This window comes from Hyla sarda, unplaced genomic scaffold (genome assembly GCF_029499605.1).
Source record: "Hyla sarda isolate aHylSar1 unplaced genomic scaffold, aHylSar1.hap1 scaffold_493, whole genome shotgun sequence".
In the NCBI taxonomy this organism is placed as follows: Eukaryota; Metazoa; Chordata; class Amphibia; order Anura; family Hylidae; genus Hyla; species Hyla sarda.
The window spans coordinates 117,258-136,355 of NW_026610504.1; the positions used below are offsets into that span (position 1 = coordinate 117,258).

Sequence of the window (19,098 nt, forward strand, 5' to 3'; positions counted from 1 at the left end):
TGTAAGCATAGAGGACATGCCTGCACCCCATTGGACTTACCTGTGTGGGTTAAACCCGGGTTATTTGACAACCTATGGCGGTGATGGTTCTGCTCAGGCAGAGCAGTGCTGATGCTCCTCATAAAGCTGTCGCTGCTGTGAAGGTTCTAGGTGACATCACAAATCCCTATGGTTACATACACAACAAAGCTGGGTTGTTGTTGTTTACACTCTGCAAGGCCTGTGGAAGTGAGTGACATCATAGCACTGTAGTTCTGAGGGTTCTAGATGGATGCAACAATCTCCTGTTGCTTCTATGAAGGCCATAATAGACGACATCACCAAACAGCTCCATAGTCACATACACAGCAAAGGAGAGATGTTGTTTACACCTAGTGATGTCAGTGGTATTGAGTGACATCACAGCACAGTGCTAAGGCTCCTGGGCCTGGACACAGCAGCGGCTGCAATATCTCAACGGAGAATACGTTTATATATATGTGTGTGTGTGCGCGTATATATATATATATATATATATATATATATATATATATATATATATTTCTCCGCCGAAATCACTTTTAAACCCATTTCCACCTTTTTTTCCCTTCTCTTCCTCTTACTTTTTTTTCACGTTTTTTTACGTTTTTCTCCTTTTCGCCTCTTTTCTGGGCGTATTATTCTTCTTTTTCTTCTTTTTTTTCGTCTAATGCATACCCCATCAGTGCAGCAATGCTTATTCAATACCGCCAGCAGATGGAGACACTGGGGGATAATTTTCTAAGGATTTATACTGATTTTTCCTGTCTGAATTTGTCGCACAGAAAGTTGCAGGCCAAATATGTGTGACATTTCTGCGACTTTAGCTTCTAGAGCATTTTTACAACATTATACATAGGTGCTGAATACATAAAAAGCGACTGTTCAGCGACAGACAAGTCGCATCGGCTGAAAGTAGGCCAGAATGTCAGTCCATGTTGGAGCAGGTTTAGATACAGTCTAAAGTATAGATCTCAAAGTCTGTGCACAGAATTTAGCAAGGGCCTCGCACCTTCTGATGCATCAGGTAGGTGCACAATAGCATAGCCTAACCCTCTGTACTTTGGTCTATATTGATGCCGGACATAGACAGCCAGCTGATGACCAATCCATTAGTGCAATGGATGGCTGGAAGCATTTGTCTTTGCCTTTGCAATACCACAGAAGCAATGCATGGTCAATGTACAGCAATGACACACCTGTGTGAACAGCCAGGAGACCCCCCCCCTCCCATGTTATGTTACATAGTTACATAGTTAGTACGGTCGAAAAAAGACATATGTCCATCAAGTTCAACCAGGGAATTAAGGGGTAGGGGTGTGGCGCGATATTGGGGAAGGGATGAGATTTTATATTTCTTCATAAGCATTAATCTTATTTTGTCAATTAGGAACATTCAGCACCCACCCGCTATCAAGGCAGCTGCCTATCATGTCATGCCCTACCTGCACAGGTGTGCTGGCTACTCAAATGATCCAATTAAGGAGGCCATTTAGTCAGCAGCAGCAGAAGTCCTGTGCCTGGACGCTCCAACAGCGGCCAGACACAAGCAGAAGCAGAAGCAGCAGAAGCAGCAGCAGCACCACCTTTTGTTTTTTGGCTGCAGCAGCAGCAAGGCCCACAGGGCTGGCTAGCTGGCTAGCCAGCAAGCAGGTAGCAATGAAAGTAGGAATCTTTCTTTTTAACCCTGTAAGGGGGTGGTGCACTGTACCCGAAGATACTGCCATATCGGGTCAATGCATAGGGCGACGGAAGCAAGCTTCGAAATCGGCCCCCGTTCTCAAAAATCCATTTAATATATGGTCCCCAGATAGGGGACGTATCAGATATTAAACTGATAAGAACAGATACTACACTTGATCTTAGCCAAAAGGCCGAGAAGCGATAACCGTGAAAGGGGCGGGCCCAACAAGGTGCCCTTCATGGGCACTATCACTGCTTGCTGTCAGGGAGGCTGCCAGACAATTTTCCATGCACACTCTGGGCTGGGGGGCAGTCAACCACCAGTACACACAGCAGAACCTAAACCCATACCATTATTGCTAAGCAGCAAGACAGGGGCCCATTGCACTCCCACGGGGCCTTTTTAAATGCAATCCATAACCCGGATTTGCCAGGAACCCTTCTTACTCCTCCTACTTGCATGTGACACTGGGCTTAGGATCTGCATAGGAAACACACACACAAGCACACACCTACCTTTGTTGCCTGCAGATGCCTCCTTGGCTGTCCCCAAACGGTATCAAACCAACACCCACGGGAAGCTGTAAGCATAGAGGACATGCCTGCACCCCATTGGACTTACCTGTGTGGGTTAAACCCGGGTTATTTGACAACCTATGGCGGTGATGGGTCTGCTCAGGCAGAGCAGTGCTGATGCTCCTCATAAAGCTGTCGCTGCTGTGAAGGTTCTAGGTGACATCACAAATCCCTATGGTTACATACACAACAAAGCTGGGTTGTTGTTGTTTACACTCTGCAAGGCCTGTGGAAGTGAGTGACATCATAGCACTGTAGTTCTGAGGGTTCTAGATGGATGCAACAATCTCCTGTTGCTTCTATGAAGGCCATAATAGACGACATCACCAAACAGCTCCATAGTCACATACACAGCAAAGGAGAGATGTTGTTTACACCTAGTGATGTCAGTGGTATTGAGTGACATCACAGCACAGTGCTAAGGCTCCTGGGCCTGGACACAGCAGCGGCTGCAATATCTCAACGGAGAATACGTTTATATATATGTGTGTGTGTGCGCGTATATATATATATATATATATATATATATATATATATATATATATTTCTCCGCCGAAATCACTTTTAAACCCATTTCCACCTTTTTTTCCCTTCTCTTCCTCTTACTTTTTTTTTCACGTTTTTTTACGTTTTTCTCCTTTTCGCCTCTTTTCTGGGCGTATTATTCTTCTTTTTCTTCTTTTTTTTCGTCTAATGCATACCCCATCAGTGCAGCAATGCTTATTCAATACCGCCAGCAGATGGAGACACTGGGGGATAATTTTCTAAGGATTTATACTGATTTTTCCTGTCTGAATTTGTCGCACAGAAAGTTGCAGGCCAAATATGTGTGACATTTCTGCGACTTTAGCTTCTAGAGCATTTTTACAACATTATACATAGGTGCTGAATACATAAAAAGCGACTGTTCAGCGACAGACAAGTCGCATCGGCTGAAAGTAGGCCAGAATGTCAGTCCATGTTGGAGCAGGTTTAGATACAGTCTAAAGTATAGATCTCAAAGTCTGTGCACAGAATTTAGCAAGGGCCTCGCACCTTCTGATGCATCAGGTAGGTGCACAATAGCATAGCCTAACCATCTGTACTTTGGTCTATATTGATGCGGGACATAGACAGCCAGCTGATGACCAATCCATTAGTGCAATGGATGGCTGGAAGCATTTGTCTTTGCCTTTGCAATACCACAGAAGCAATGCATGGTCAATGTACAGCAATGACACACCTGTGTGAACAGCCAGGAGACCCCCCCCATGTTATGTTACATAGTTACATAGTTAGTACGGTCGAAAAAAGACATATGTCCATCAAGTTCAACCAGGGAATTAAGGGGTAGGGGTGTGGCGCGATATTGGGGAAGGGATGAGATTTTATATTTCTTCATAAGCATTAATCTTATTTTGTCAATTAGGAACATTCAGCACCCACCCGCTATCAAGGCAGCTGCCTATCATGTCATGCCCTACCTGCACAGGTGTGCTGGCTACTCAAATGATCCAATTAAGGAGGCCATTTAGTCAGCAGCAGCAGAAGTCCTGTGCCTGGACGCTCCAACAGCGGCCAGACACAAGCAGAAGCAGAAGCAGCAGAAGCAGCAGCAGCACCACCTTTTGTTTTTTGGCTGCAGCAGCAGCAAGGCCCACAGGGCTGGCTAGCTGGCTAGCCAGCAAGCAGGTAGCAATGAAAGTAGGAATCTTTCTTTTTAACCCTGTAAGGGGGTGGTGCACTGTACCCGAAGATACTGCCATATCGGGTCAATGCATAGGGCGACGGAAGCAAGCTTCGAAATCGGCCCCCGTTCTCAAAAATCCATTTAATATATGGTCCCCAGATAGGGGACGTATCAGATATTAAACTGATAAGAACAGATACTACACTTGATCTTAGCCAAAAGGCCGAGAAGCGATAACCGTGAAAGGGGCGGGCCCAACAAGGTGCCCTTCATGGGCACTATCACTGCTTGCTGTCAGGGAGGCTGCCAGACAATTTTCCATGCACACTCTGGGCTGGGGGGCAGTCAACCACCAGTACACACAGCAGAACCTAAACCCATACCATTATTGCTAAGCAGCAAGACAGGGGCCCATTGCACTCCCACGGGGCCTTTTTAAATGCAATCCATAACCCGGATTTGCCAGGAACCCTTCTTACTCCTCCTACTTGCATGTGACACTGGGCTTAGGATCTGCATAGGAAACACACACACAAGCACACACCTACCTTTGTTGCCTGCAGATGCCTCCTTGGCTGTCCCCAAACGGTATCAAACCAACACCCACGGGAAGCTGTAAGCATAGAGGACATGCCTGCACCCCATTGGACTTACCTGTGTGGGTTAAACCCGGGTTATTTGACAACCTATGGCGGTGATGGTTCTGCTCAGGCAGAGCAGTGCTGATGCTCCTCATAAAGCTGTCGCTGCTGTGAAGGTTCTAGGTGACATCACAAATCCCTATGGTTACATACACAACAAAGCTGGGTTGTTGTTGTTTACACTCTGCAAGGCCTGTGGAAGTGAGTGACATCATAGCACTGTAGTTCTGAGGGTTCTAGATGGATGCAACAATCTCCTGTTGCTTCTATGAAGGCCATAATAGACGACATCACCAAACAGCTCCATAGTCACATACACAGCAAAGGAGAGATGTTGTTTACACCTAGTGATGTCAGTGGTATTGAGTGACATCACAGCACAGTGCTAAGGCTCCTGGGCCTGGACACAGCAGCGGCTGCAATATCTCAACGGAGAATACGTTTATATATATGTGTGTGTGTGCGCGTATATATATATATATATATATATATATATATATATATATATATATATTTCTCCGCCGAAATCACTTTTAAACCCATTTCCACCTTTTTTTCCCTTCTCTTCCTCTTACTTTTTTTTCACGTTTTTTTACGTTTTTCTCCTTTTCGCCTCTTTTCTGGGCGTATTATTCTTCTTTTTCTTCTTTTTTTCCGTCTAATGCATACCCCATCAGTGCAGCAATGCTTATTCAATACCGCCAGCAGATGGAGACACTGGGGGATAATTTTCTAAGGATTTATACTGATTTTTCCTGTCTGAATTTGTCGCACAGAAAGTTGCAGGCCAAATATGTGTGACATTTCTGCGACTTTAGCTTCTAGAGCATTTTTACAACATTATACATAGGTGCTGAATACATAAAAAGCGACTGTTCAGCGACAGACAAGTCGCATCGGCTGAAAGTAGGCCAGAATGTCAGTCCATGTTGGAGCAGGTTTAGATACAGTCTAAAGTATAGATCTCAAAGTCTGTGCACAGAATTTAGCAAGGGCCTCGCACCTTCTGATGCATCAGGTAGGTGCACAATAGCATAGCCTAACCCTCTGTACTTTGGTCTATATTGATGCGGGACATAGACAGCCAGCTGATGACCAATCCATTAGTGCAATGGATGGCTGGAAGCATTTGTCTTTGCCTTTGCAATACCACAGAAGCAATGCATGGTCAATGTACAGCAATGACACACCTGTGTGAACAGCCAGGAGACCCCCCCCCCCCCCCATGTTATGTTACATAGTTACATAGTTAGTACGGTCGAAAAAAGACATATGTCCATCAAGTTCAACCAGGGAATTAAGGGGTAGGGGTGTGGCGCGATATTGGGGAAGGGATGAGATTTTATATTTCTTCATAAGCATTAATCTTATTTTGTCAATTAGGAACATTCAGCACCCACCCGCTATCAAGGCAGCTGCCTATCATGTCATGCCCTACCTGCACAGGTGTGCTGGCTACTCAAATGATCCAATTAAGGAGGCCATTTAGTCAGCAGCAGCAGAAGTCCTGTGCCTGGACGCTCCAACAGCGGCCAGACACAAGCAGAAGCAGAAGCAGCAGAAGCAGCAGCAGCACCAACTTTTGTTTTTTGGCTGCAGCAGCAGCAAGGCCCACAGGGCTGGCTAGCTGGCTAGCCAGCAAGCAGGTAGCAATGAAAGTAGGAATCTTTCTTTTTAACCCTGTAAGGGGGTGGTGCACTGTACCCGAAGATACTGCCATATCGGGTCAATGCATAGGGCGACGGAAGCAAGCTTCGAAATCGGCCCCCGTTCTCAAAAATCCATTTAATATATGGTCCCCAGATAGGGGACGTATCAGATATTAAACTGATAAGAACAGATACTACACTTGATCTTAGCCAAAAGGCCGAGAAGCGATAACCGTGAAAGGGGCGGGCCCAACAAGGTGCCCTTCATGGGCACTATCACTGCTTGCTGTCAGGGAGGCTGCCAGACAATTTTCCATGCACACTCTGGGCTGGGGGGCAGTCAACCACCAGTACACACAGCAGAACCTAAACCCATACCATTATTGCTAAGCAGCAAGACAGGGGCCCATTGCACTCCCACGGGGCCTTTTTAAATGCAATCCATAACCCGGATTTGCCAGGAACCCTTCTTACTCCTCCTACTTGCATGTGACACTGGGCTTAGGATCTGCATAGGAAACACACACACAAGCACACACCTACCTTTGTTGCCTGCAGATGCCTCCTTGGCTGTCCCCAAACGGTATCAAACCAACACCCACGGGAAGCTGTAAGCATAGAGGACATGCCTGCACCCCATTGGACTTACCTGTGTGGGTTAAACCCGGGTTATTTGACAACCTATGGCGGTGATGGTTCTGCTCAGGCAGAGCAGTGCTGATGCTCCTCATAAAGCTGTCGCTGCTGTGAAGGTTCTAGGTGACATCACAAATCCCTATGGTTACATACACAACAAAGCTGGGTTGTTGTTTACACTCTGCAAGGCCTGTGGAAGTGAGTGACATCATAGCACTGTAGTTCTGAGGGTTCTAGATGGATGCAACAATCTCCTGTTGCTTCTATGAAGGCCATAATAGACGACATCACCAAACAGCTCCATAGTCACATACACAGCAAAGGAGAGATGTTGTTTACACCTAGTGATGTCAGTGGTATTGAGTGACATCACAGCACAGTGCTAAGGCTCCTGGGCCTGGACACAGCAGCGGCTGCAATATCTCAACGGAGAATACGTTTATATATATGTGTGTGTGCGCATATATATATATATATATATATATATATATATATATATATATATTTCTCCGCCGAAATCACTTTTAAACCCATTTCCACCTTTTTTTCCCTTCTCTTCCTCTTACTTTTTTTTCACGTTTTTTTACGTTTTTCTCCTTTTCGCCTCTTTTCTGGGCGTATTATTCTTCTTTTTCTTCTTTTTTTTCGTCTAATGCATACCCCATCAGTGCAGCAATGCTTATTCAATACCGCCAGCAGATGGAGACACTGGGGGATAATTTTCTAAGGATTTATACTGATTTTTCCTGTCTGAATTTGTCGCACAGAAAGTTGCAGGCCAAATATGTGTGACATTTCTGCGACTTTAGCTTCTAGAGCATTTTTACAACATTATACATAGGTGCTGAATACATAAAAAGCGACTGTTCAGCGACAGACAAGTCGCATCGGCTGAAAGTAGGCCAGAATGTCAGTCCATGTTGGAGCAGGTTTAGATACAGTCTAAAGTATAGATCTCAAAGTCTGTGCACAGAATTTAGCAAGGGCCTCGCACCTTCTGATGCATCAGGTAGGTGCACAATAGCATAGCCTAACCCTCTGTACTTTGGTCTATATTGATGCGGGACATAGACAGCCAGCTGATGACCAATCCATTAGTGCAATGGATGGCTGGAAGCATTTGTCTTTGCCTTTGCAATACCACAGAAGCAATGCATGGTCAATGTACAGCAATGACACACCTGTGTGAACAGCCAGGAGACCCCCCCCCCCCCCATGTTATGTTACATAGTTACATAGTTAGTACGGTCGAAAAAAGACATGTGTCCATCAAGTTCAACCAGGGAATTAAGGGGTAGGGGTGTGGCGCGATATTGGGGAAGGGATGAGATTTTATATTTCTTCATAAGCATTAATCTTATTTTGTCAATTAGGAACATTCAGCACCCACCCGCTATCAAGGCAGCTGCCTATCATGTCATGCCCTACCTGCACAGGTGTGCTGGCTACTCAAATGATCCAATTAAGGAGGCCATTTAGTCAGCAGCAGCAGAAGTCCTGTGCCTGGACGCTCCAACAGCGGCCAGACACAAGCAGAAGCAGAAGCAGCAGAAGCAGCAGCAGCACCACCTTTTGTTTTTTGGCTGCAGCAGCAGCAAGGCCCACAGGGCTGGCTAGCTGGCTAGCCAGCAAGCAGGTAGCAATGAAAGTAGGAATCTTTCTTTTTAACCCTGTAAGGGGGTGGTGCACTGTACCCGAAGATACTGCCATATCGGGTCAATGCATAGGGCGACGGAAGCAAGCTTCGAAATCGGCCCCCGTTCTCAAAAATCCATTTAATATATGGTCCCCAGATAGGGGACGTATCAGATATTAAACTGATAAGAACAGATACTACACTTGATCTTAGCCAAAAGGCCGAGAAGCGATAACCGTGAAAGGGGCGGGCCCAACAAGGTGCCCTTCATGGGCACTATCACTGCTTGCTGTCAGGGAGGCTGCCAGACAATTTTCCATGCACACTCTGGGCTGGGGGGCAGTCAACCACCAGTACACACAGCAGAACCTAAACCCATACCATTATTGCTAAGCAGCAAGACAGGGGCCCATTGCACTCCCACGGGGCCTTTTTAAATGCAATCCATAACCCGGATTTGCCAGGAACCCTTCTTACTCCTCCTACTTGCATGTGACACTGGGCTTAGGATCTGCATAGGAAACACACACACAAGCACACACCTACCTTTGTTGCCTGCAGATGCCTCCTTGACTGTCCCCAAACGGTATCAAACCAACACCCACGGGAAGCTGTAAGCATAGAGGACATGCCTGCACCCCATTGGACTTACCTGTGTGGGTTAAACCCGGGTTATTTGACAACCTATGGCGGTGATGGTTCTGCTCAGGCAGAGCAGTGCTGATGCTCCTCATAAAGCTGTCGCTGCTGTGAAGGTTCTAGGTGACATCACAAATCCCTATGGTTACATACACAACAAAGCTGGGTTGTTGTTGTTTACACTCTGCAAGGCCTGTGGAAGTGAGTGACATCATAGCACTGTAGTTCTGAGGGTTCTAGATGGATGCAACAATCTCCTGTTGCTTCTATGAAGGCCATAATAGACGACATCACCAAACAGCTCCATAGTCACATACACAGCAAAGGAGAGATGTTGTTTACACCTAGTGATGTCAGTGGTATTGAGTGACATCACAGCACAGTGCTAAGGCTCCTGGGCCTGGACACAGCAGCGGCTGCAATATCTCAACGGAGAATACGTTTATATATATGTGTGTGTGTGCGCGTATATATATATATATATATATATATATATATATATATATATTTCTCCGCCGAAATCACTTTTAAACCCATTTCCACCTTTTTTTCCCTTCTCTTCCTCTTACTTTTTTTTCACGTTTTTTTACGTTTTTCTCCTTTTCGCCTCTTTTCTGGGCGTATTATTCTTCTTTTTCTTCTTTTTTTTCGTCTAATGCATACCCCATCAGTGCAGCAATGCTTATTCAATACCGCCAGCAGATGGAGACACTGGGGGATAATTTTCTAAGGATTTATACTGATTTTTCCTGTCTGAATTTGTCGCACAGAAAGTTGCAGGCCAAATATGTGTGACATTTCTGCGACTTTAGCTTCTAGAGCATTTTTACAACATTATACATAGGTGCTGAATACATAAAAAGCGACTGTTCAGCGACAGACAAGTCGCATCGGCTGAAAGTAGGCCAGAATGTCAGTCCATGTTGGAGCAGGTTTAGATACAGTCTAAAGTATAGATCTCAAAGTCTGTGCACAGAATTTAGCAAGGGCCTCGCACCTTCTGATGCATCAGGTAGATGCACAATAGCATAGCCTAACCCTCTGTACTTTGGTCTATATTGATGCGGGACATAGACAGCCAGCTGATGACCAATCCATTAGTGCAATGGATGGCTGGAAGCATTTGTCTTTGCCTTTGCAATACCACAGAAGCAATGCATGGTCAATGTACAGCAATGACACACCTGTGTGAACAGCCAGGAGACCCCCCCCCCCCCCCATGTTATGTTACATAGTTACATAGTTAGTACGGTCGAAAAAAGACATATGTCCATCAAGTTCAACCAGGGAATTAAGGGGTAGGGGTGTGGCGCGATATTGGGGAAGGGATGAGATTTTATATTTCTTCATAAGCATTAATCTTATTTTGTCAATTAGGAACATTCAGCACCCACCCGCTATCAAGGCAGCTGCCTATCATGTCATGCCCTACCTGCACAGGTGTGCTGGCTACTCAAATGATCCAATTAAGGAGGCCATTTAGTCAGCAGCAGCAGAAGTCCTGTGCCTGGACGCTCCAACAGCGGCCAGACACAAGCAGAAGCAGAAGCAGCAGAAGCAGCAGCAGCACCACCTTTTGTTTTTTGGCTGCAGCAGCAGCAAGGCCCACAGGGCTGGCTAGCTGGCTAGCCAGCAAGCAGGTAGCAATGAAAGTAGGAATCTTTCTTTTTAACCCTGTAAGGGGGTGGTGCACTGTACCCGAAGATACTGCCATATCGGGTCAATGCATAGGGCGACGGAAGCAAGCTTCGAAATCGGCCCCCGTTCTCAAAAATCCATTTAATATATGGTCCCCAGATAGGGGACGTATCAGATATTAAACTGATAAGAACAGATACTACACTTGATCTTAGCCAAAAGGCCGAGAAGCGATAACCGTGAAAGGGGCGGGCCCAACAAGGTGCCCTTCATGGGCACTATCACTGCTTGCTGTCAGGGAGGCTGCCAGACAATTTTCCATGCACACTCTGGGCTGGGGGGCAGTCAACCACCAGTACACACAGCAGAACCTAAACCCATACCATTATTGCTAAGCAGCAAGACAGGGGCCCATTGCACTCCCACGGGGCCTTTTTAAATGCAATCCATAACCCGGATTTGCCAGGAACCCTTCTTACTCCTCCTACTTGCATGTGACACTGGGCTTAGGATCTGCATAGGAAACACACACACAAGCACACACCTACCTTTGTTGCCTGCAGATGCCTCCTTGGCTGTCCCCAAACGGTATCAAACCAACACCCACGGGAAGCTGTAAGCATAGAGGACATGCCTGCACCCCATTGGACTTACCTGTGTGGGTTAAACCCGGGTTATTTGACAACCTATGGCGGTGATGGTTCTGCTCAGGCAGAGCAGTGCTGATGCTCCTCATAAAGCTGTCGCTGCTGTGAAGGTTCTAGGTGACATCACAAATCCCTATGGTTACATACACAACAAAGCTGGGTTGTTGTTGTTTACACTCTGCAAGGCCTGTGGAAGTGAGTGACATCATAGCACTGTAGTTCTGAGGGTTCTAGATGGATGCAACAATCTCCTGTTGCGTCTATGAAGGCCATAATAGACGACATCACCAAACAGCTCCATAGTCACATACACAGCAAAGGAGAGATGTTGTTTACACCTAGTGATGTCAGTGGTATTGAGTGACATCACAGCACAGTGCTAAGGCTCCTGGGCCTGGACACAGCAGCGGCTGCAATATCTCAACGGAGAATACGTTTATATATATGTGTGTGTGTGCGCGTATATATATATATATATATATATATATATATATATATATATATATTTCTCCGCCGAAATCACTTTTAAACCCATTTCCACCTTTTTTTCCCTTCTCTTCCTCTTACTTTTTTTTCACGTTTTTTTGCGTTTTTCTCCTTTTCGCCTCTTTTCTGGGCGTATTATTCTTCTTTTTCTTCTTTTTTTTCGTCTAATGCATACCCCATCAGTGCAGCAATGCTTATTCAATACCGCCAGCAGATGGAGACACTGGGGGATAATTTTCTAAGGATTTATACTGATTTTTCCTGTCTGAATTTGTCGCACAGAAAGTTGCAGGCCAAATATGTGTGACATTTCTGCGACTTTAGCTTCTAGAGCATTTTTACAACATTATACATAGGTGCTGAATACATAAAAAGCGACTGTTCAGCGACAGACAAGTCGCATCGGCTGAAAGTAGGCCAGAATGTCAGTCCATGTTGGAGCAGGTTTAGATACAGTCTAAAGTATAGATCTCAAAGTCTGTGCACAGAATTTAGCAAGGGCCTCGCACCTTCTGATGCATCAGGTAGATGCACAATAGCATAGCCTAACCCTCTGTACTTTGGTCTATATTGATGCGGGACATAGACAGCCAGCTGATGACCAATCCATTAGTGCAATGGATGGCTGGAAGCATTTGTCTTTGCCTTTGCAATACCACAGAAGCAATGCATGGTCAATGTACAGCAATGACACACCTGTGTGAACAGCCAGGAGACCCCCCCCCCCCATGTTATGTTACATAGTTACATAGTTAGTACGGTCGAAAAAAGACATATGTCCATCAAGTTCAACCAGGGAATTAAGGGGTAGGGGTGTGGCGCGATATTGGGGAAGGGATGAGATTTTATATTTCTTCATAAGCATTAATCTTATTTTGTCAATTAGGAACATTCAGCACCCACCCGCTATCAAGGCAGCTGCCTATCATGTCATGCCCTACCTGCACAGGTGTGCTGGCTACTCAAATGATCCAATTAAGGAGGCCATTTAGTCAGCAGCAGCAGAAGTCCTGTGCCTGGACGCTCCAACAGCGGCCAGACACAAGCAGAAGCAGAAGCAGCAGAAGCAGCAGCAGCACCACCTTTTGTTTTTTGGCTGCAGCAGCAGCAAGGCCCACAGGGCTGGCTAGCTGGCTAGCCAGCAAGCAGGTAGCAATGAAAGTAGGAATCTTTCTTTTTAACCCTGTAAGGGGGTGGTGCACTGTACCCGAAGATACTGCCATATCGGGTCAATGCATAGGGCGACGGAAGCAAGCTTCGAAATCGGCCCCCGTTCTCAAAAATCCATTTAATATATGGTCCCCAGATAGGGGACGTATCAGATATTAAACTGATAAGAACAGATACTACACTTGATCTTAGCCAAAAGGCCGAGAAGCGATAACCGTGAAAGGGGCGGGCCCAACAAGGTGCCCTTCATGGGCACTATCACTGCTTGCTGTCAGGGAGGCTGCCAGACAATTTTCCATGCACACTCTGGGCTGGGGGGCAGTCAACCACCAGTACACACAGCAGAACCTAAACCCATACCATTATTGCTAAGCAGCAAGACAGGGGCCCATTGCACTCCCACGGGGCCTTTTTAAATGCAATCCATAACCCGGATTTGCCAGGAACCCTTCTTACTCCTCCTACTTGCATGTGACACTGGGCTTAGGATCTGCATAGGAAACACACACACAAGCACACACCTACCTTTGTTGCCTGCAGATGCCTCCTTGGCTGTCCCCAAACGGTATCAAACCAACACCCACGGGAAGCTGTAAGCATAGAGGACATGCCTGCACCCCATTGGACTTACCTGTGTGGGTTAAACCCGGGTTATTTGACAACCTATGGCGGTGATGGTTCTGCTCAGGCAGAGCAGTGCTGATGCTCCTCATAAAGCTGTCGCTGCTGTGAAGGTTCTAGGTGACATCACAAATCCCTATGGTTACATACACAACAAAGCTGGGTTGTTGTTGTTTACACTCTGCAAGGCCTGTGGAAGTGAGTGACATCATAGCACTGTAGTTCTGAGGGTTCTAGATGGATGCAACAATCTCCTGTTGCTTCTATGAAGGCCATAATAGACGACATCACCAAACAGCTCCATAGTCACATACACAGCAAAGGAGAGATGTTGTTTACACCTAGTGATGTCAGTGGTATTGAGTGACATCACAGCACAGTGCTAAGGCTCCTGGGCCTGGACACAGCAGCGGCTGCAATATCTCAACGGAGAATACGTTTATATATATGTGTGTGTGTGCGCGTATATATATATATATATATATATATATATATATATATATATTTTTTTTTTTCCGCCGAAATCACTTTTAAACCCATTTCCACCTTTTTTTCCCTTCTCTTCCTCTTACTTTTTTTTCACGTTTTTTTACGTTTTTCTCCTTTTCGCCTCTTTTCTGGGCGTATTATTCTTCTTTTTCTTCTTTTTTTTCGTCTAATGCATACCCCATCAGTGCAGCAATGCTTATTCAATACCGCCAGCAGATGGAGACACTGGGGGATAATTTTCTAAGGATTTATACTGATTTTTCCTGTCTGAATTTGTCGCACAGAAAGTTGCAGGCCAAATATGTGTGACATTTCTGCGACTTTAGCTTCTAGAGCATTTTTACAACATTATACATAGGTGCTGAATACATAAAAAGCGACTGTTCAGCGACAGACAAGTCGCATCGGCTGAAAGTAGGCCAGAATGTCAGTCCATGTTGGAGCAGGTTTAGATACAGTCTAAAGTATAGATCTCAAAGTCTGTGCACAGAATTTAGCAAGGGCCTCGCACCTTCTGATGCATCAGGTAGGTGCACAATAGCATAGCCTAACCCTCTGTACTTTGGTCTATATTGATGCGGGACATAGACAGCCAGCTGATGACCAATCCATTAGTGCAATGGATGGCTGGAAGCATTTGTCTTTGCCTTTGCAATACCACAGAAGCAATGCATGGTCAATGTACAGCAATGACACACCTGTGTGAACAGCCAGGAGACCCCCCCCCCCCCCATGTTATGTTACATAGTTACATAGTTAGTACGGTCGAAAAAAGACATATGTCCATCAAGTTCAACCAGGGAATTAAGGGGTAGGGGTGTGGCGCGATATTGGGGAAGGGATGAGATTTTATATTTCTTCATAAGCATTAATCTTATTTTGTCAATTAGGAACATTCAGCACCCACCCGCTATCAAGGCAGCTGCCTATCATGTCATGCCCTACCTGCACAGGTGTGCTGGCTACTCAAATGATCCAATTAAGGAGGCCATTTAGTCAGCAGCAGCAGAAGTCCTGTGCCTGGACGCTCCAACAGCGGCCAGACACAAGCAGAAGCAGAAGCAGCAGAAGCAGCAGCAGCACCACCTTTTGTTTTTTGGCTGCAGCAGCAGCAAGGCCCACAGGGCTGGCTAGCTGGCTAGCCAGCAAGCAGGTAGCAATGAAAGTAGGAATCTTTCTTTTTAACCCTGTAAGGGGGTGGTGCACTGTACCCGAAGATACTGCCATATCGGGTCAATGCATAGGGCGACGGAAGCAAGCTTCGAAATCGGCCCCCGTTCTCAAAAATCCATTTAATATATGGTCCCCAGATAGGGGACGTATCAGATATTAAACTGATAAGAACAGATACTACACTTGATCTTAGCCAAAAGGCCGAGAAGCGATAACCGTGAAAGGGGCGGGCCCAACAAGGTGCCCTTCATGGGCACTATCACTGCTTGCTGTCAGGGAGGCTGCCAGACAATTTTCCATGCACACTCTGGGCTGGGGGGCAGTCAACCACCAGTACACACAGCAGAACCTAAACCCATACCATTATTGCTAAGCAGCAAGACAGGGGCCCATTGCACTCCCACGGGGCCTTTTTAAATGCAATCCATAACCCGGATTTGCCAGGAACCCTTCTTACTCCTCCTACTTGCATGTGACACTGGGCTTAGGATCTGCATAGGAAACACACACACAAGCACACACCTACCTTTGTTGCCTGCAGATGCCTCCTTGGCTGTCCCCAAACGGTATCAAACCAACACCCACGGGAAGCTGTAAGCATAGAGGACATGCCTGCACCCCATTGGACTTACCTGTGTGGGTTAAACCCGGGTTATTTGACAACCTATGGCGGTGATGGTTCTGCTCAGGCAGAGCAGTGCTGATGCTCCTCATAAAGCTGTCGCTGCTGTGAAGGTTCTAGGTGACATCACAAATCCCTATGGTTACATACACAACAAAGCTGGGTTGTTGTTGTTTACACTCTGCAAGGCCTGTGGAAGTGAGTGACATCATAGCACTGTAGTTCTGAGGGTTCTAGATGGATGCAACAATCTCCTGTTGCTTCTATGAAGGCCATAATAGACGACATCACCAAACAGCTCCATAGTCACATACACAGCAAAGGAGAGATGTTGTTTACACCTAGTGATGTCAGTGGTATTGAGTGACATCACAGCACAGTGCTAAGGCTCCTGGGCCTGGACACAGCAGCGGCTGCAATATCTCAACGGAGAATACGTTTATATCTATGTGTGTGTGTGCGCGTATATATATATATATATATATATATATATATATATATATATATTTCTCCGCCGAAATCACTTTTAAACCCATTTCCACCTTTTTTTCCCTTCTCTTCCTCTTACTTTTTTTTCACGTTTTTTTACGTTTTTCTCCTTTTCGCCTCTTTTCTGGGCGTATTATTCTTCTTTTTCTTCTTTTTTTTTCGTCTAATGCATACCCCATCAGTGCAGCAATGCTTATTCAATACCGCCAGCAGATGGAGACACTGGGGGATAATTTTCTAAGGATTTATACTGATTTTTCCTGTCTGAATTTGTCGCACAGAAAGTTGCAGGCCAAATATGTGTGACATTTCTGCGACTTTAGCTTCTAGAGCATTTTTACAACATTATACATAGGTGCTGAATACATAAAAAGCGACTGTTCAGCGACAGACAAGTCGCATCGGCTGAAAGTAGGCCAGAATGTCAGTCCATGTTGGAGCAGGTTTAGATACAGTCTAAAGTATAGATCTCAAAGTCTGTGCACAGAATTTAGCAAGGGCCTCGCACCTTCTGATGCATCAGGTAGGTGCACAATAGCATAGCCTAACCCTCTGTACTTTGGTCTATATTGATGCGGGACATAGACAGCCAGCTGATGACCAATCCATTAGTGCAATGGATGGCTGGAAGCATTTGTCTTTGCCTTTGCAATACCACAGAAGCAATGCATGGTCAATGTACAGCAATGACACACCTGTGTGAACAGCCAGGAGACCCCCCCCCCCCCCCATGTTATGTTACATAGTTACATAGTTAGTACGGTCGAAAAAAGACATATGTCCATCAAGTTCAACCAGGGAATTAAGGGGTAGGGGTGTGGCGCGATATTGGGGAAGGGATGAGATTTTATATTTCTTCATAAGCATTAATCTTATTTTGTCAATTAGGAACATTCAGCACCCACCCGCTATCAAGGCAGCTGCCTATCATGTCATGCCCTACCTGCACAGGTGTGCTGGCTACTCAAATGATCCAATTAAGGAGGCCATTTAGTCAGCAGCAGCAGAAGTCCTGTGCCTGGACGCTCCAACAGCGGCCAGACACAAGCAGAAGCAGAAGCAGCAGCAGCACCACCTTTTGTTTTTTGGCTGCAGCAGCAGCAAGGCCCACAGGGCTGGCTAGCTGGCTAGCCAGCAAGCAGGTAGCAATGAAAGTAGGAATCTTTCTTTTTAACCCTGTAAGGGGGTGGTGCACTGTACCCGAAGATACTGCCATATCGGGTCAATGCATAGGGCGACGGAAGCAAGCTTCGAAATCGGCCCCCGTTCTCAAAAATCCATTTAATATATGGTCCCCAGATAGGGGACGTATCAGATATTAAACTGATAAGAACAGATACTACACTTGATCTTAGCCAAAAGGCCGAGAAGCGATAACCGTGAAAGGGGCGGGCCCAACAAGGTGCCCTTCATGGGCACTATCACTGCTTGCTGTCAGGGAGGCTGCCAGACAATTTTCCATGCACACTCTGGGCTGGGGGGCAGTCAACCACCAGTACACACAGCAGAACCTAAACCCATACCATTATTGCTAAGCAGCAAGACAGGGGCCCATTGCACTCCCACGGGGCCTTTTTAAATGCAATCCATAACCCGGATTTGCCAGGAACCCTTCTTACTCCTCCTACTTGCATGTGACACTGGGCTTAGGATCTGCATAGGAAACACACACACAAGCACACACCTACCTTTGTTGCCTGCAGATGCCTCCTTGGCTGTCCCCAAACGGTATCAAACCAACACCCACGGGAAGCTGTAAGCATAGAGGACATGCCTGCACCCCATTGGACTTACCTGTGTGGGTTAAACCCGGGTTATTTGACAACCTATGGCGGTGATGGTTCTGCTCAGGCAGAGCAGTGCTGATGCTCCTCATAAAGCTGTCGCTGCTGTGAAGGTTCTAGGTGACATCACAAATCCCTATGGTTACATACACAACAAAGCTGGGTTGTTGTTGTTTACACTCTGCAAGGCCTGTGGAAGTGAGTGACATCATAGCACTGTAGTTCTGAGGGTTCTAGATGGATGCAACAATCTCCTGTTGCTTCTATGAAGGCCATAATAGACGACATCACCAAACAGCTCCATAGTCACATACACAGCAAAGGAGAGATGTTGTTTACACCTAGTGATGTCAGTGGTATTGAGTGACATCACAGCACAGTGCTAAGGCTCCTGGGCCTGGACACAGCAGCGGCTGCAATATCTCAACGGAGAATACGTTTATATATATGTGTGTGTGTGCGCGTATATATATATATATATATATATATATATATATATATATATATATATATTTCTCCGCCGAAATCACTTTTAAACCCATTTCCACCTTTTTTTCCCTTCTCTTCCTCTTACTTTTTTTTCACGTTTTTTTACGTTTTTCTCCTTTTCGCCTCTTTTCTGGGCGTATTATTCTTCTTTTTCTTCTTTTTTTTCGTCTAATGCATACCCCATCAGTGCAGCAATGCTTATTCAATACCGCCAGCAGATGGAGACACTGGGGGATAATTTTCTAAGGATTTATACTGATTTTTCCTGTCTGAATTTGTCGCACAGAAAGTTGCAGGCCAAATATGTGTGACATTTCTGCGACTTTAGCTTCTAGAGCATTTT

The 19,098-nt window shown here is 45.8% G+C and overlaps 8 non-coding genes across 8 annotated transcripts; all 8 read right to left on the reverse strand.

Annotated features, from left to right (window-relative positions):
• Window positions 1-1,713: 1,713 nt before the first annotated feature.
• Window positions 1,714-1,904, reverse strand: LOC130337306 (U2 spliceosomal RNA). Its single transcript, XR_008878219.1, has one exon. It is a non-coding gene; the product is annotated as a U2 spliceosomal RNA (small nuclear RNA).
• Window positions 1,905-3,990: 2,086 nt separating this feature from the next.
• LOC130337308 (U2 spliceosomal RNA) lies at window positions 3,991-4,181 on the reverse strand. Its single transcript, XR_008878221.1, has one exon. It is a non-coding gene; the product is annotated as a U2 spliceosomal RNA (small nuclear RNA).
• Window positions 4,182-6,275: 2,094 nt separating this feature from the next.
• On the reverse strand, window positions 6,276-6,466 carry LOC130337310 (U2 spliceosomal RNA). Its single transcript, XR_008878222.1, has one exon. It is a non-coding gene; the product is annotated as a U2 spliceosomal RNA (small nuclear RNA).
• A 2,084-nt stretch (window positions 6,467-8,550) lies between these two features.
• Window positions 8,551-8,741, reverse strand: LOC130337311 (U2 spliceosomal RNA). The gene has a single exon (XR_008878223.1). It is a non-coding gene; the product is annotated as a U2 spliceosomal RNA (small nuclear RNA).
• A 2,088-nt stretch (window positions 8,742-10,829) lies between these two features.
• LOC130337312 (U2 spliceosomal RNA) lies at window positions 10,830-11,020 on the reverse strand. The gene has a single exon (XR_008878224.1). It is a non-coding gene; the product is annotated as a U2 spliceosomal RNA (small nuclear RNA).
• A 2,089-nt stretch (window positions 11,021-13,109) lies between these two features.
• On the reverse strand, window positions 13,110-13,300 carry LOC130337313 (U2 spliceosomal RNA). The gene has a single exon (XR_008878225.1). It is a non-coding gene; the product is annotated as a U2 spliceosomal RNA (small nuclear RNA).
• A 2,093-nt stretch (window positions 13,301-15,393) lies between these two features.
• Window positions 15,394-15,584, reverse strand: LOC130337314 (U2 spliceosomal RNA). Its single transcript, XR_008878226.1, has one exon. It is a non-coding gene; the product is annotated as a U2 spliceosomal RNA (small nuclear RNA).
• A 2,082-nt stretch (window positions 15,585-17,666) lies between these two features.
• On the reverse strand, window positions 17,667-17,857 carry LOC130337315 (U2 spliceosomal RNA). Its single transcript, XR_008878228.1, has one exon. It is a non-coding gene; the product is annotated as a U2 spliceosomal RNA (small nuclear RNA).
• Between the last annotated feature and the right edge of the window lie 1,241 nt (window positions 17,858-19,098).